Here is a 14,999-nt window from a genome sequence, read left to right as displayed (position 1 = left end):
ATGGATTCAACCCAAAACCTAGGTATATGCCCTGACCTGGAATCAAACTCGAAACCATTTAGTGAACAGGACCGTGCTCCAACTAACTGAGCCACCCAGCCAGGGTTGGGCAATGTCTCTTAAAGTGATTGCTTCCAACTAGAGTATTGTTCACTGAAACCCAGTATGACCTTAAGTCATGCTTGATCCAGTGCCCCTTTAGTCACTTCTTAGTCACTTTATTCAATGACAATACAGTTACTGTAAGAGTAGTTACAAATTAACTTAAAACTTGATGGTAGTAGGTACCCAAACTTGCTCCCTTTTCATTGTAGTATATTTTAAAATCATTGTGAAAAGACCTTTAATATTTTCTTTAAAACCAAAGTCATATGAAACATAGTTTTAATGTGCTCTTATTTATTTTTATAATGTCACAAAATCATCTTGAATAAGAAGTGACAAATCAATAAATATCCTTTGGGGGCGGGGGGAGTAAAACCACACACACACAAAAAGAAAAGTGAAACCACAAAAAGTCATTTCATTTTTTAATTCTACCTCTGTGTCGGGAGCCAGTCCATCCTTGCTGCTTGACATAGTTGCTGCAGGGAAGAAACATCTGCACAGCATATGTTTCAAGGGACTTGGCGTCTATGGCATACTGTTCTTAATATGTTTGCTCCCCTTAGCGCTAGGTGTTTTAACCAAGGTCACCTCTCGAAGAAAGGTTGTTTCCGCAGGTAGGGATTTTCCCCTTAAGTAGGGAGGGAATAAAATCCCTTAACTAAATGCCAGGTGGGTAGTTAACCACTTTAACTACGAACAATCACCCTTAAGCTACATAATCTTTACTCCCTGGAATGGAGATAAGAAACGCCCTAACCTTTAGAATAGAGATTGATAGGATTGGAATCAACTAGCATAAATACAGATGTAACAAGACAACAGGACACCCAGAACTGCAGAACGGGGCCAGCGCTGCGCCCTCGCCCCTCCTAGTCCCCGAGCCTGCCCCGGCCCCAGCCCCGGGCCTGCACCCTCCCCGCGCCTTCCCCAGCGCAGGCCGCCAGCAGTCAGCCCGGGCCTGCCACCTCGCCCGCGCAGGTGGCCAAGGCAGACTCACCAAAGACCTTGGTGCAGCCGGCGCCCCCACCACCACAGACCCTGGCGGCCAGTTGCTCAGCCGGCGCGGGGGCCGGCATGATCCTCTGGCCAACTATGCAAGGGTTGCTGTCCACGGCCACCGGCCTCCCGCCGCCCGCCCCCGGCACCCCTACCGGGCTGCCCAAAGGCTCTGCCAGGGCAGTCACCCAGAGTCTGCCCAGGACCCCTTGGGTCACTACCAGCGGTATCGGGCCACGCTGACGCCCACGGTCCTGGCCCCTCGTCTGCCACAGTCGCCCCAGAACCCAACGAACATCCAGAACTTCCAGCTGCCCCCAGGTATGGTCCTCGTGTGCAGCGAGAACGGGCAGTTGTTAATGATCCCTCAGCAGGCCTTGGCCCAGGCCCACGCCCAGGCCCAGCCTCAGACCACCATGGCACCCCGCCCTGCAACCCCCACAAGTGCCCCACCTGTCCAGGTCTCCACCGTCCAAGCACCTGGGACCCCTATTATTGCCCGGCAGGTGACCCCGACGACCATAATTCAGCAGGTGTCTCAGGCCCAGACCACGGTACAGCTCACCCGGAGTGCAGCCTCAGCTTGTTCTGGGTGGTGCTGCCCAGACAGCTTCGATTGGGACGGCGACAGCTGTCCAGACGGGGACACCTCAGCGGACTGTCCCGGGGGCCACCACCACCTCCACAGCTGCCGCGGACACTATGGAAAACGTGAAGAAATGTAAGAACTTTCTGTCGACGTTAATAAAGCTGGCCTCATCAGGTAAACAGTCCACAGAGGAGACGACGGCGGCGAACGTGAAGGAGCTGGTGCAGCACCTGCTGGATGGAAAAATCGAAGCGGAAGATTTCACCAGCCGGCTGTACCGAGAACTTCATTCTTCGCCTCAACCTTACCTTGTGCCTTTCCTGAAGAGGAGCTTGCCCGCCTTGAGACAGCTGACCCCTGACTCCGCAGCCTTCATCCAGCAGAGCCAGCAGCAGCAGCAGCCGCCTGCCCCGCAGGCCACTGCTGCACTCACAGCCGTGGTGCTGAGCAGCTCCGTCCAGCGCACGGCCGGGAAGACGGCGGCCACTGTGACCAGCGCCCTCCAGCCCCCTGTCATCAGCCTCACGCAGCCCACACAGGTTGGCGTTGGCGAGCAGGGGCAGCCCACACCGCCGGTGATCCAGCAGCCGCCCAAGTCCGGAGCACGGATCCGGCCCCCGCAGGGGACGCCGACGCAGACGCCCACCGTGGCCCTCGGGCAGCCCCACCACCGCCTCGTGCAGACCACACCCCAGCAGACCCAGCTGAACCCACTGCAGCCGGTCCCGGTGATGAAACCTGCTGTGTTCCCTGGAACCAAAGCTCTTTCTGCTGTCTCGGCCCAAGCAGCTGCTGCGCAGAAAAATAAACTCCAGGAGCCTGGGGGAGGCTCGTTTCGGGACGACGATGACATTAACGATGTGGCGTCCATGGCTGGAGTAAACCTATCGGAAGAAAGGGCAAGGATCTTAGCCACGAGCTCTGAGGTGGTGGGCACGCTTACACGGTCTTGCGAAGACGAAACCTTCCTCCTGCCAGCGCCTCTGCAGAGAAGGATATTGGAAATAGGTAAGAAACACGGCATAACGGAACTGCACCCCGACGTCGTGAGTTACGTGTCACGCGCCACGCAACAGAGGCTGCAGAACCTCATGGAAAAGATATCAGAAACGGCTCAGCTGAAGAACTTTTCTCATAAGGATGATGACAGATACGAGCAGGCGAGTGATGTTCGGGCTCAGCTCAGATTTTTTGAACAACTCGATCAGATTGAAAAACAGAGGAAAGATGGACAGGAAAGAGAGATTTTAATGCGAGCAGCCAAGTCTCGCTCCAGACAAGAGGATCCAGAACAATTAAGGCTGAAACAGAAGGCGAAAGCGATGCAGCAGCAGGAGCTGGCGCAGATGAGGCTGCGTGACGCCAATCTCGCCGCGCTGGCAGCCATCGGGCTCCGCAAGAAGCGGAAAGTGGACGCCCCGGGACCGGGCTCCGGGACAGAGGGGTCCGGCCCGGGCTCTGCAGTCCCCGGCAGCTCCGGCGTGGGAACCCCCCGACAGTTCACACGACAAAGGATCACGCGGGTCAACCTCAGGGACCTCAGATTTTGTCTAGAAAAAGAACGCGAGACACGCCGTTCACTGTTGCTCTATAAAGCGTTCCTTAAGTAGCACAGGACCTGCGGCATCTCGTTAGAGACGCCTGGGGACGTTTTTATATATTTGCAGATGACACCTTTTTGTAACAAGCAAATGGGATATCTTTTAAAAAACAGCCACCTCGACCAGAACTTGGCCAGAACTTCACTGGAGGTCCTGACCAGAACTTGGCTAGACATCCTGGTTAGGCTGCTGATCAACTGAACGCTGTCTCCGTGACATTCCTTCTTCGCCGACTCCGTCCACACCTTGGGGAACCCCTGGACCTGCTGGAGTTGGACCCCGGCATCTGGCGCCCAAACAGGGACAGCAATTGTCTTGATTACCAGTGATTTGAAATAAGTTTTGAAATTAGAAAGTGTAGTAACCTTCTACTTTTTTTTTTTCAAGATTGTTTTGCATTCTGGTCACTTGCATTCCATATGGATTTTGGTATCAGCTTTTACATTTTTGTAAAAGAGCCTTTGGGATCTTAATGAGGATTGATTGAGCCACTAGATTGCCTTTGGTAGTGTTTCCATCTTAACAATAATACTGCTTCTACTAATCCATGAACATGGGATGTATTTTCATTTATTAAGTCCCCTTTCGTTGATTTTTACAATATCTTATACTTTTCACAACATAGGTCTTGCATGTCCTTAGTTAAATTTATTTTTTACATGCCTCGATATATGATTATTTTCTTAATTTACTTTTGAGATGTTAATTGCAGATACATAGAAATAAAACAGGGGAGAGATCAACCAAAGGACTTGTATGCATGCATATAAGCATAAGTGATGTACGTAGACAACAGGGGGTGAGGGTGAGGGCAAGACTGGGGGAATGAGGGGACAATGAGGGGATAAAGACACATTTGTAATACCTTAATCAATAAAAAGTTAAAAAAAAATAAAAAATAAAAAAATAAAAAACAGCCACCTCTTTGCCACGGAACTGTTTTATATTCCTGTTTCTAAGTCAACTCTTCAGTCTGGAAGAAAACAAGTTTCTGTAACAGAGAAAACAGAGGCCCATAGGCACTCTTAACAGATAACTAAATCTTAACTCATCTTTGATTGAGTGGCCTTCTTGCCAAACAAGCCATATATAGAAGCTGACAGAATCGTTTCGCAAATAATTAGCTGCCCTATGTCGCCTCCCAGCGGCTCTTACATTATTTGTGCATTTGGTTTTAGTTCAGCCCCACTTACTGCCTAGGTGTGTGTCTGCAAGCCAATGACCTCATTTCATTTATTTTATTTTTGTATCAGTCAGTTGGCAAAGCAAACTGATTTTTAGACTGTTTATCCCCCTTCCCCATTCAGCACTAGGAACACGGCCCACCACGGCCTCTGGGTGAGTCACTCTCCTACCTCAGGGAGCCAGCCTGGCGGCTCCTGGATGTGTGGCCAGCATCTGTACAGATGCATTTCATTTGCTATAGTTTGTAAAGCTGCAAAGTTAAAAGAAATGAAAACCTTTTCAGCATAAATATATTTTACTTGCACTGTGTTTTTTAGCTAAAAGTGAAAACTTAGATGAAATAAAATCAAAGTTGAGAAGAATCATCAAAAGACTTTCTCAGTGTGAATCAAGTGTTGAGAATGGCTGGTGTATTTTGTCAGTAATTGTACATATTTTGGCACATAACATGAAACGCCTCTGTAAACTGTAATTATTTTGCTAAGAGACTGTGTGCGAGCTGTGGGCCCTTTACAGATGCCCAGAGCAAGCCCCTTCTTTGTACCTATTTTTTTTTATTACAAATATACTAATTGGTTCTTTATATTTTCAGAGGTTATTGTATTAAATTGCCTATTGATAGTACTTTTATGACTATAAATACTTGGCTTTCTCCGTGGGAGCCTGGCAGTAGACTGATTCGCCAGAGTGGGAGCTGAAAGATCAGTATTTTTTACCGACACCTGAGAACTGTTAACACCTTTGATTTTGTCTTTTAGGAAATCCCGTCTTTCCATTTTTTCATGTAAATTTTGCACAGTTACTTGTTCATATGTAAATATTTTACTTTCAAAAATGAAGTTTTTAATTGCTATTGTTTTATATAGGGTTGAAAGAAAATTAACTCCTTTATTAGAAACAAATTTATCTGAAAAAAAAAGAGAGAGAGAGAGAACATGGACACAGAACCTGGCTGGAGAACCACCAGAACTTCTCTGGAGATCCTAACCAGAACTTGGCCAGAACTTGGCTGGAGATCGGGACCAGAACTTGGCTGGAGTTCCTGGCTAGAGATCCTGGCTAGGCTGCTGATCAACTGAATGCTGCCTCCGTGTCATTCCTTCTTCGCCGACTCCAACACCTCTGATCTCCTTTCCTTTCATTTGGATAGGGTGGGAAGTTTATGATATTTTAATAGCTACATATGATTTAGTACTATATTCCTCACTATATAACACCATGGTGTTTTCTTGCATCAAAATCTTCAGAAGTGCTCCACTTACCATTGTCTCCTAATTCAGACTTCTTAGGTTTACTTAAACATTTTATAATCTTAATTCAAACTATCAAAATCTTCAGAAGTGCTCCACTTACCATTGTCTCCTGATTCAGACTTCTTAGGTTTACTTAAACATTTTATAATCTTAATTCAAACTATGTTTCCAGATATAGGCCCCATTATCTATTAGATTTCCATCCAGCAAAACTATCTCATTATCTTTGAGTTTACTTTAGCTTTTCTTTTTTCATCTTTGTACTTTATCTTCAACATTCCTTTTCCTCCTTCTTGCGCTAGAAGCTGGCATACTGTTGTGGACCACTGTTCGCGAGAATGAGATCACCTACTCCAATCAGGTCTTAGCAGCAAACGAGGATTTACTGAAAGCTGGCCAGCGACTGCAACAGGTCCTGCACACAGGGAGCCCCATCCTGCTGCAGCCCCGAGCCTTTCTCTAATAGCCTTTTTAAAGGGTGTCACAAGCTTGACAGCGGGCAGTGTGGTGTCACACCTGGCTGGAGCTTTTAACCACAACCCATTCTTTGAACAATCCAGAGGAAACTACCTACTCTTTGTACAGATTGACATCAAGATACATAGGGTAGCCGAAACCGGTTTGGCTCAGTGGACAGAGCGTCGGCCTGCGGACTGAAAGGTCCCAGGTTCGATTTCCGTCAAGGGCATGTACCTTGGTTGCGGCACATACCTAGTAGGGAGTGTGCAGGAGGCAGCTGATCGATGTTTCTAACTCTCTATCCCTCTCCCTTCCTCTCTGTAAAAAATCAATAAAATACATATTTTTTTAAAAAAAAGGTTTTTCCAGACAAAGATGATAGAGGGAGGGTGTTCCAGGCAGAACAGAGCATCAACAAAGGCCAAGTGTGCCTCATCGGTTGGACATCCACCTGTGAACCAGGAGGTCACGGTTGGATTCCAGTCGTTGGGGACTCAATCCCCAGTGGGGGGCATGCAGGAGGCAGCCGACCCATGATTCTCTCTCATCATTGATGTTTCTACCTCTCTCTCCTTCGCCCTTCCTCTCTGAAATCATTAAGAAAAAAGAAAAAGAAGAGCCCTGGCGGGTTTGCTCAGTGGATAGAGCGGTAATGGCGAACCTTTTGAGCTCAGCGTGTCAGCATTTTGAAAAACCCTAACTTGCCGAAACCGGTTTGGCTCAGTGGATAGGGCGTCGGCCTGCGGACTCAAGGGTCCCAGGTTGGATTCCGGTCAAGGGCATGTACCTTGGTTGCGGGCACATCCCCAGTAGGGGGCGTGCAAGAGGCAGCTCATTGATGTTTCTAACTCTCTATCCCTTTCCCTTCCTCTCTGTAAAAAATCAATAAAATATACGTAAAAAAAAAAAAGAGAGAGAGAGAGAATTGAGCCCCAGCCGGTGTGGCTCAGTGGTTGAGCATTGACCCAGGAACCAGGAGGTCACGGTTCAATTCACGGTCAGGGCACATGCCCGGGTTACAGACTCAATCCCCCAGTGTGGGGCGTGCATCGGTATTTCTGGCTCTCTATCCCTCTCCCTTCCTCTCTGTAAAAAATCAATAAAATATATTTAAGAAATATATATATTAAGAAAAAAAACACCATCACAGAACAGCCCTGGCTGGTGGGGCTCAGTTGGTTGGAGGATCACCCAGTACACTATGCACCAAAAGGTTTTCGGTCCGGTTCCTAATCAGGGCATATGCCTGAGTTTCTGGCTTGATTCCCAGTAGGGGGCAGGCAGGAGACAGCCAACTGATGTTTCTCTCTCATTGACATTTCTCTCTCTCTCTCTCTTCCTCTCAATAAAAACGTATTAGGCCCAGCTGGTGTGGCTCAGTGGTTGAGCCTTGAGCTATGAACCAGGAGATCATGGTTCGATTGTGGGCTCGATCCCCAGTGTGGGGTGTGCAGGAGGCAGCCGATCAATGCTTCTCTCTCATCATAGATCAGTGGTTCTCAACCTGTGGGTCGCAACCCCCTTGGGGGTCGAACGACCCTTTCACAGGGGTCTCCTAAGACCATTGGAAAACACATAGATAATTCCATATTGTTTTTGTGATGAATCACTATGCTTTCATTATGTTCAATTTGTAACAATGAAATTGGGGGTCACCACAACATGAGGAACTGTATTAAAGGGTCGCGGCATTAGGAAAGTTGAGAACCACTGTCATAGATGTTTCTATCTCCTTCTCCCTCTCCCTTCCTCTCTGCAGCTGGTTTTAGGAACAACTTCACTGGCTGAAGTCAGTCTATGACCATTGGGACCTGTGCTGGCTGAACTGATAACCACCTTAGGCCGACATGTGAAGGCCCTCAGGGAAGTAATGAGCCACCTGGGCAGCGGGGGTCCTGTGTTAGCTAAGGAGCAAACTGAGGCTTCACTTGCACAGTTAGTGGTAATTGAACATCAAACACCTTTATCGTAAGACTCATTGCCCAGCAGTCACTTAGGGCAAGATATATAAGAAAAATTTTGTTCCCATGGATGGGGGTACTCAAATTTGAAATTATTATTTTTCTAACTTTTTAAAATTGACTTGAGAGAGAGAAACATCCATTTGTTGTTTCATGTACTTATGCACTCATTGGTTGTTTCATGTTCTTGTATGTGCCCTGAGTGGGATCGAACCCCTGACCTTGGCATACCTGGAGGATGCTCTAACCAACTGAGCTACCTGGCCTGCTTGAAATTTTTTTTAAAATATATTTTATTGATTTTTTTTTTACAGAGAGCAAGGGAGAGGGAGAGAGAGTTAGAAACATCGATGAGAGAGAAACATTGATCAACTGCTTTCTGCACATCTCCTACTGGGGATGTGCCCCCAACCAAGGTACATGCCCTTGACTGGAATTGAACCTGGGACCCCTGAGTCTGCAAGCCAAAGCTCTATCCACTGAGCCAAACCGGTTAGGGCTGAAATTTTTTTAAATATATTTTTATTGATTTCAAAGAGAGAGGGAGAGGTCGAGATCGAAGCATCAATGATGCTTCAATGATATGCAAGAGAATCATTGATTGGCCGCCTCCTTCATACCCCCTCCCAGGAATAGACCAATAGACCAGAACTGAACCTTGACCTCCTAAATCATAGGTCAGCTGGGCCCTGCTCGACCATATATATATATACACACAGTATGTCCTCAGATTATGTCAGAGATCCGTTCCTATGGCGAGACGTAATGCGATTTTGTCTGTAAGCCAGAACCCACCTACATAAGCACCTATGTCACTCACATGGAACACATACACAGCCGTAATGAAGTGAAACAGTAAAAAAAAAAAATTAAAAGAAAGATAACAATTCCTGACCTTCATTTGTGGTAAATAAATAATAAAAAACATAAAGCAGCAGAACAGGTTTGGCTCAGTGGACAGAGCGTCGGCCTGCGGACTCAGGGGTCCCAGGTTCGATTCCGGTCAAGGGCATGTACCTTGGTTGTGGGCACATCCCTAGTAGGGAGTGTGCAGGAGGCAGCTGATCGATGTTTCTCTCTCATCGATGTTTCTAACTCTCTATCCCTCTCCCTTCCTCTCTGTAAAAAATCAATAAAATATACATTTTTTAAAGAAAAGATTTTTCCAGACAAAGATGATAGAGGGAGGGTGTTCCAGGCAGAACAGAGCATCAACAAAGGCCAAGTGTGCCTCATCGGTTGGACATCCACCTGTGAACCAGGAGGTCACGGTTGGATTCCAGTCATTGGGGACTCAATCCCCAGTGGGGGGCATGCAGGAGGCAGCCGACCCATGATTCTCTCTCATCATTGATGTTTCTACCTCTCTCTCCTTCGCCCTTCCTCTCTGAAATCATTAAGAAAAAAGAAAAAGAAGAGCCCTGGCGGGTTTGCTCAGTGGATAGAGCAGTAATGGCGAACCTTTTGAGCTCAGCGTGTCAGCATTTTGAAAAACCCTAACTTGCCGAAACCGGTTTGGCTCAGTGGATAGAGCGTCGGCCTGTGGACTGAAGGGTCCCGGGTTTGATTCTGGTCAAGGGCATGTGCCTGGGTTGCGGGCACATCCCCGGTTGGATATGTGCAGGAGGCGGTTGATCGATGTTTCTCTCTCATCGATATTTCTAACTCTATCTCTATCCCTTCCTCTCTGTAAAAAAATCAATAAAATGTATATGTAAAAAAAAAAAATTAGAAAAACCTTAACTTAACTCTGGTGCTGTGTCACATAGAGAAATTTTTTGATATTTGCAACCATAGTAAAACATATTTTAAAATATATTTTAAAATATATTTTATTGATTTTTTACAGAGAGGAAGGGAGAGGGATAGAGTTAGAAACATTGATGAGAGAGAAACATTCATCAGCTGCCTCCTGCACACCCCCCACTGGGGATGTGCCCGCAACCAAGGTACATGCCCTTGAGCGGATTCGAACCAGGGACCTTTCAGTCCACAGGCCGATGCTTTCTTTATCCACTGAGCCAAACCGGTTAAGGCAAAGATTTATATTTTTGATATTTATTTTATATATTTAAATGCCATTTAACAAAGAAAAATCAACCAAAAAAATGAGTTCGTGTATCATCTCTGACACGCGTGTCATAGGTTCACCATCACTGGGATAGAGCGTCGGCCTGTGGACTGAAGAGTCCCGGGTTCGATTCCGGCCAAGGGCACATGCCCAGGTTGCGGGCTCGATCCCCAGTGGGGGGCGTGCGGGAGGCAGCCGATCAGTGATTCTCTCTCATCACTGGTGTTTCTATCTCTCCCTCTCCCTTCCTCTCTGAAATAAAAAATAAAAAATAATTTTTTCAAAAAGAAAAATTCAAAAAAAAAAAAGGAGAAAGAAAGAACGGAGAAGGGGATTGGTGGGCTGCAGCCTCGCGGCGCCCCCACCCCCACCACCGCCTTACCCTTCACCAGGTCCTCCCTGCGTCCTCGCTCCCACAGGTCCTTCCTGTGGATCCGCTCGAGGATGCTCAGGGCCAGCAGCCAGGCCTCCCGGACCCCGCGATGGGCCACCAGCAGCTGGGCCATCTCCAGGGGCCCCGCCATCTCCATGCGCCCCCGGGGGATCCGGTCCTCCCCCACCTCCGTCGCCACCCCCAGGTACAACTTGAACTTCTTCAGCTCTGCGGCCTCCAGCTCTTCCAAGTAGGCGGCCAGGAGGCAGAGGCCCTCCCTGGCCGCGGTCCCGGGCATGGGGGCGCCGGGACCCCTGGCGGGGACAAGCTGGCGTCTAGGATGTGGCCGCACTCGGGGCCAGCGATGCCAACATGCCCACCGTCTCCTGGTGCGCGCAGGCGCGCGCGCGCTGCGCGCGCTGGGTAGAGAGACAGCGCGCAATAACGCTTCCTGTTGCAATCAATGCTTCCTCTGCCTGGGTTCCCGCCTGGGTTCCCGCCTGCCACCATGGGGTTTGCTGAGAAGGGGAAGTGGGGGGCGGTGAGAAAATCGAAATCGCAGTAGTCATCCCTCACTTCTCCCTCTCCGGCTCCCTCCACCTGGCACCCTCTCTCTCCTGTGTCCTTCAGTGTCTGTGGTTCACCCGTGTGGCTCAGTGGGTTGGAAACTCCAGGGTGAGGACACAACCACGGGTTACGGGTTCATCCGAGGTGGGGGTGCATAGGGAAGGCCACCCCTAGATGTTTCTCACATGGAGGTTTCTCTCTCTCTCTCTCTCTCTCTCTCTCTCTCTCTCTCGTCAGTAAAAATAGGCCTGGCTTGTTTGTCTTAGTGGATACTAGGTTGGCCTGCAGATTGAAGGATCCCGGAATCGAACCCTGGAACCTGTCAGTTCGAGGCCTAATGCTCTATCGCCTAAGCCAAACAAGCCAGGGCAGGAAAGCCCTTCTTTCTGATGGGTAGAAAGAGAATTGAGCTTAACTGGTTTGGCTCAGTGGATAGAGCTTTGGCCTGGGGACTCAAGGGTCCCAGGTTCAATTCCAGTCAAGGGCATGTACCTTGGTTGCGGGCACATCCCCGGTAGGGGGCGTGTAGGAGGCAGCTGATTGATGTTTCTAACTATCCCTTTCCCTTCCTCTCTGTAAAAAATCAATAAAATACGTTAAAAAAAAAAAAAAGAGAGAGAGAGAGTATTGAGCCCCGGCCGGTGTGGCTCAGTGGTTGAGCATCGACCCAGGAACCAGGAGGTCACCATTCGATTCCCGGTCAGAGCACATGCCTGGGTTACAGACTCGATCCCCCAGTGTGGGGCGTGCAGGAAGGAGGCAGCCGGTCGATGATTCTGTCTCATCATGGATATTTCGATCTCTCTCTCCCTCCCTCCCCCTTTCTCTCTGAAATCAATAAAACCATAAAAATTTAAAAAGAAAAAATTAAAAGAAAAAGCTCTGGAATTAGACAGTGTTGATGGGGCCTCCACTTTGCAACAAAAAACAGACCAGCCTTGAAATGTACATTTTATAAGGGTGAACTTACGGTATGTGAATCATATCTGAATTTGTGTATGTGAGTGTGTGTTTTTATTTTTAATTTTTAAATCTTTATTGTTGAGAGTATTACATATGTCCTCTCCCCCCCCCCCCCCCCCCCCGCCCCCATGGACCCGCTCCAATCCCTCAGCCCCTCCCCCACAGGACATCACCGCCCCCTGTTCCTGTCCGTGTCCATGGGCCTTGCATAGATGCATACAAAGTCTTTGGTTGATTACCTCACACCCAACCACCCTCCCCTACCTTCCCTCTGAGATTTCACACTCTGTTCCATGTCTCTGGACCCACTCCGTTCATCAGCTTATTTTGTTAATTAGATCCCACATATGAGCGAGTAGATCTGAATTTTCCAAACTCTCTGTGGCCCTAGCCGGTATGGCTCAGTGGACAGAGCGTTGGCTTGCGGACTGGAGGGTCCCAGGTTCAATTCCGGTGAAGGGCATGTACCTTGGTTGCAGGCACATCCCCAGTTGGGGGCGTGCAGGAGGCAGCTGTTCAATGTTTCTCTCTCATCGATGCTTCTAACTCTCAATCCCTCTCCCTCTCCCTCTGTATAAAATCAATACAAAAATATAAAATTTCCACAAGTAAAACCACAGTTAAGAAGTTTTCATTTGGAAGGGGGGTGGGGTGGTCAGGGAATCAGCTTGGTTAGACATTTTAAAATAAACCAAAGTAAAAATCCAAATGTTAGAAATTCAGGCAAAACTACACTTGGATGCAAAATCAATGCTTTTAATCTGTTTGTCTGTACTTTTAAAAAAAGAAAGGGAAAACTCTCCCAGCCAGGTCAAGTTTTTTTTTTTCTTTGGGGGGGGCAGTAGGCTTTATTCTTTTGGCAGATCCTCTCAGTCATTATAGATATTGCTGCACAGTTAATAAAAAATATATGCTTCTCTGTAAAGCATTAAAGAAAAATCCAAAGATGAGATGGCTGAGGTCTCAGCTCAAGTATCTCCAAATACAATGTTGCCCATTCCCTGATCTTTCCATGTGTTATTTCTTGGTTGTTTCCCAGATCAATGCCATTCTCTGTTTGTGAGACTCTGTGGTGCAAGCTTTTTTGTAGGGTTGGATTTCTTCAGAGCCCCATCCTGGGATCGACATGTTCCACTGCCTCTCTAGGTGCAACTGGACGTCCTTCACCTCCAGGGTGCTGGACTTGCGATGCCCAGCAAGCTGGCAGGCTGCTGTCACCACACTCTCGATGAAATCATCAGCAGTCTGCAGCAGCAACTCCTGTACATCTTCATCCAATTGCTCATTCGGGTCCACTTCTCTTACTAAGTCTTGTAATTTCTTCTTGGTCAACACCTGGTTGTTTTCGGGGCTGAGACGCCCTCCAGACACAGGTGTGCCTTGTATCTTTACCACTGTAGTGCTATTGGCCATGGAGCCTTGTGGAGGGGTGCTGGCTGGTTCCGGGTGCCTATGACCAGGGTAAAATGCCTGGTCTGTAGCCATATTCTCTGGGAATGTCTCCAATGGGACTGGAACAAACCCATTCTGAAGTCAGCCCCTGAGGGAGAGCGACAGAAGGTACGGACTCAGTAACAGGTTCACAGTTCTGGGGGGAAGAAAGGAGAGAATGAGATGGGATTCACCTGCTGATCCACCCAATAATAAACACCTCTCACTTCTCCCATATTGAATACCCTGGAAGTTAACCCATAGTATTTTTCTTTTAAATAATATTTCATTTTATTGATTTTAGAGAGAGACAAATGAGAGGAGAGAGGGGGAGAGAGAGACAGAGAGGAAGAAGAAGAAAGAAAGAAAGAAAGAAAGAAAGAAGAAAGAAAGAAAGAAAGAAAGAAAGAAAGAAAGAAAGAAAAAAAGAAAGAAAGAAAGAAAAAAAGAAGAAAGAAAGAAAGAAAGAAAGAAAGAAAGAAATAAAGAAAGAAAGAAAGAAAGAAAGATTAGTTGACACCTGCTGGCTCTCCAATGGGGACTGAGCCTGAAAGCTGGGCATGTGCCTGACCAGGAAACAATCCAGTGATCTGTTGGTTCATTGGTCGACACTCAACAACTGAGCCACACCAGCCGAGCTCCAAAATCTATTTCAACAATAACATCAGCGTTTATTGCTTCTCCTCAAGACGACTCAGTTGGTGTTGGGAGCCATTATAAATCACATATACATCTCCAGCTTACAACAAGAGGTTTCTGGCTCCTCCAAGCCAACTCCCAGTTTGGCCTGGAGTTAAAAGTTAACCTTGCGATTTAGCCTGGAGTTAAAAGATAACATACCCTCACCCTAAGCACAAAGCAAGCTACATCTCCGCTGATAAGCTGCGACATTCCAAAGTCTGTTACATCCTTAACGACTTCCTTTGCCCACCCCCCTCCTCTAGAAACAGTATAAATACCACCCGCTGTAAAAAATAAAACCGAGGCTTGATCAGAACTTTGTCTTGCCTCCATTTCTTCGCGTCTCCTATCCTCTCATTCCTTTGCAGGATTTGGTGTGGTGTACCCACGAAGCGTGCCCTGCAGGTCGGGGCAAGTTGGTTAGTGTGTCTATCTCCTAGGTCAAGTTTGCAGGTTCTGTGCCCAGTCAGGGCACAGACACGAGTCAACCAATAAATGCAATGCTAAGTTCAACAAGAAATCTCTCTTTCTCTCTCTCTCTCTCTCTCTCTCTCTTTCTCTCAAAAATCATCAATTAAGAAATATAAGATACAGTAATTCCATTGGTAAATTACAAGCACAATTTGGTCATGATTCTATAGGAAAATACAGAAAACAAATATTTACAACCTGGCATTGCATGGGATTCAATATGCTGAGTGAGAGAGGCCCGCCAGACAGACAAGTTATCCCAAGATTTCCCTTCGATGTGGAATCTACAG

At 47.5% G+C, this 14,999-nt stretch overlaps 2 pseudogenes; one reads left to right on the top strand and one right to left on the bottom strand.

Moving 5' to 3' along the window:
• LOC139000718 (transcription initiation factor TFIID subunit 4 pseudogene) lies at positions 1–3,303 on the top strand (annotated as a pseudogene).
• A 9,840-nt stretch (positions 3,304–13,143) lies between these two features.
• LOC139000717 (transcription initiation factor TFIID subunit 12 pseudogene) lies at positions 13,144–13,539 on the bottom strand (annotated as a pseudogene).
• Positions 13,540–14,999: the final 1,460 nt, after the last annotated feature.

Source organism: Myotis yumanensis, unplaced genomic scaffold, assembly GCF_028538775.1.
Source record: "Myotis yumanensis isolate MYYU_CA2020_CCGP unplaced genomic scaffold, mMyoYum1.0.hap1 SCAF_27, whole genome shotgun sequence".
In the NCBI taxonomy this organism is placed as follows: Eukaryota; Metazoa; Chordata; class Mammalia; order Chiroptera; family Vespertilionidae; genus Myotis; species Myotis yumanensis.
The sequence above is the reverse complement of the archived record's forward strand: the minus strand, read 5'-3'. Positions and strand labels throughout refer to the sequence as shown.